Genomic DNA, 3,343 nt, shown 5'->3' on the forward strand with positions numbered 1-3,343 from the left:
ACCTCATTACTGTCTTCATGAAGTCCTGGACTATCGTTTCCTCGTTGGCTGTCTTTTCTATGTTCTAAACCTTTTCTATCCCCAGAGAGAAACCCCTAAGATCTGTTTGCACATCGCCGGTCTGTCCGTCTGTTCTGGAATGATCTCTGAGCCCAGCCTGTCTAACCACACATCTGTCTGCTCAGAACTAAAAATCAAAGTTGTGTTTTTAATCTTTTAAATGTGTTTGAGATCTTTGTCTGTCCATAACGTTGCCTGTTGATTGTATTTAAATATTTATTAAAGACCTTTAACCTTTAACCTCAAACTTCGTCAGTGTTATTGACCATAAACCACTTCATCACTGCTGTGTACTCCGGTCTGTGATAATGTGCTGCAGGTTCACGTACTAGATTTAAACTGACGTGAATCTGGGACAAAGAAAATTAGTTCCTGCTCTGATATGGAATAACCAAATATTCCTACACCATGCTAACCTGAGAGCCTGTTTCACATTTCCATAGCCTGGGATTTAACTCACATTCATCTGAGCAACAGGTCAGGGGTCATCAAGAACATCTGCACAGGGGCCAGATTTAGTACCAGCATGAACTCTGGGGGCTGGACTTTCACATTAACGAAAATTACATCAATATTTTGGTCTGATTGAAATATAATTGTAGTTGTGGTCGTATTTTTTTTTCTAAATGCAGGACATTTTCTGTCATTACCAGTGAGATCTATGCCTGTTATCTATAAAGCAGAAGGAGCCGGGCCGCTGAAAATCCCAGAGAATGGGTCTGTAGTACTAGTATTAACTCATTTTTGACACCTTTAACCCCTTTAAGATACTTTTTGCCCTTTTTTGCCTCTTTAACCTGTTTTTTTGCAAGATTTGAACCCCTTTGAACCACTTTTCCTGCATGTTTTATCTCCTTTGTGCCACTCTTTCCATTTTTGCCCCATTTATTCTATTTTTGCCATATTTTAACCCCATTTTTTCAACCCTTTTTGCAACCTTAAAACCAATTTTTGCCACTTTTTGCCTCTTTAACCCAATTTTTGCCATTTAAACCGTTTTCCCACGTTTTATCTCCTTTGTGCCACTCTTTTATCCATTTTTGCCGGTTTTATTCTATTTTTGCCATTTATTAACTGCTTTTCATGCCTTTTTTTTTGCACTATTTTTTGTCATTCGTAACCAATTTTTGATACTTTTTCCTCCTTTGTACCATTTTTTCACACATTTTGACCTCTTTTCACATTTTATTCTACCATTTTTTGTCCCTTTGTGCCACTCCACAACCCATTTTTGCTACTCTCTAACCCCTTTTCACCACTTTATCTGGTCATTTTTGCAGCACTTCTGACAAACTTAACCCTTTTTTAAAAATATCTAATAATTCTGAGTAAATTTCGGTAAAAATGTTGTAATTCTAAAACTATTTCAATATTACTACAGCAGACATTTAAAGCCAAACAATACCCTTAACATCTTCTTTCCCTCCTTTTCTGAATTTAATGATCTTTTAGGGGCCGAACAGGAAGCTTTGGAGGACCTGATATGGCCCCCGGGCCACCAGTTGATGATCAGTGCTTCAGGGTGATTGGACGAATGTTCTGCCTGTCAGATTCACTACTGGCCAATCAGAGCAAAAAAGCATGATGCAGTAGGCGTGTGCTGCTGCAGAGCGGTTAATTCCATCAGCTGATCTCTGCAGTGAGTCTTCACGTCAGTCCAGGATGGTTCACTATCAGTGGAGCCAGGCGCTAACAGAGGTTGTCTAGTTATGATGAAACTGCTGCTACAGCTGCATCCACGCCAATCTTTCACTGGCTGCCATTGTTTACAGATTTAGAGTCACTTCAACTAAACCACACCTGTAGCTCCGCCTCTTTCTCCTCTGATGATGCTGATTGGTTCGGTAATTCTTTGACCAGGAACGAGCCTATTAGCTTGAAGCTTTGCAGGAAGGATCCACCCGATGACAGACATGGAATCTGGACAGTCTAGCTTTGCACGGTCAGCAATACCAGGAAATGGAGCGAGTCAGCAGCAGATGAACCAATCAGACATCTCGAATAAACACTGGAGTAAAAGTCACTTTAAATCACACGTTTAGAACATGAAACCTGAAAGTGTTTAATGCTCAGTTAGAACATGTAACTCAGACCTTAGCAGTAAACCGTCATGACTTAAACGTGATTTCTTCTCTGGTGGCCCAGACATGGAGATGACAGGTCCAGCAGAGCAGGCGGAGGGTCCTCTGGGTGGAGCTTGTTGAGAGGAGGGTCTGTCTAGTGATTGGTGGTTAATCCACTCAGCATCCTACAGCAGATATCACCGCCTGATTTTCAGGATTTTAAAACTTTATACCTTAGACCTTAAAACAATTAAGGTCTCAGGAGGTTAAAAAACCGGAGACCCTGCATGCACGCATGAGGACACTGTCATATTTTGGCTTTCCTAAAAAAAAAGTCGTACATTCTGCTATTAGAATTTTTAGATGATTGCCAAGTAATTTGCCTGGGATGTCTACAGAACTTGCTTTACATTTTCAGGAATTTTCTAGGGTGCTTGGAAATGTTTACATTTTTTCTACTTTCAGGGGAATTTGTGTTCAAAGTTGTGAGAATTTGATTAAAAATTTGGGTAGGAAATTTCCATTGAAACTTTCCTGGAATTTTTGGGGGACTTTGTTTGTTTGGGAGATTGTTGGGGGGAATTTTCCGCGGAACTTAAATTGAATTTATTTGTAAATATTCTGGGAATTCGCTTTGAAATTTTTAGTGGAATTTGCTTTAAAGTTTCAGGGAATTTGCCTAAAAATTTCTAAAATCTTCTTGGGGACACTTTGAAATGTTTTATTATTTTGATGATTTCAGGAGAATTTTTAAAGTTTGGGAAAATTGCCTGGAAATTTAGGTCATGAATTTCCTTCTTAATTTTCCCAAAATTTCTTGGAATTTTGTTAGGATGTATGGATATTGTTTGGGGATGTTTTCCTTGGAATTTATTTGTCAATTTCTGGGAATTTGATTCAATTAAAAAAGTGGAAATTGCTCTGAAATTTGGAGAAAAAATAAATATGTAAAAAAATGTTGTATGCCTGTTGCCCTCATATGCAGAAGCCATATTTTGGTCAAAACTACTCCCTGTTTAAAGACCCGGCTTAGGTGTTATACTTATCCTCAATGAGTGGGAGAAACTTAAAAAGGCAATACAAACACAGCCTGGGTCTCAGGAGGTAGAAGAAAAAAGAATATTGGGATGTTACAGAAATCCTTTCACACCTTACCTCTCTGACTCTACAGTAAACTAAACTCATGTCACCTATGCACAGAGGAGGCAGAGATGTTTTCA

The sequence above is a fragment of the Cheilinus undulatus genome, linkage group 3, assembly GCF_018320785.1.
Source record: "Cheilinus undulatus linkage group 3, ASM1832078v1, whole genome shotgun sequence".
Lineage (NCBI taxonomy): Eukaryota > Metazoa > Chordata > Actinopteri > Labriformes > Labridae > Cheilinus > Cheilinus undulatus.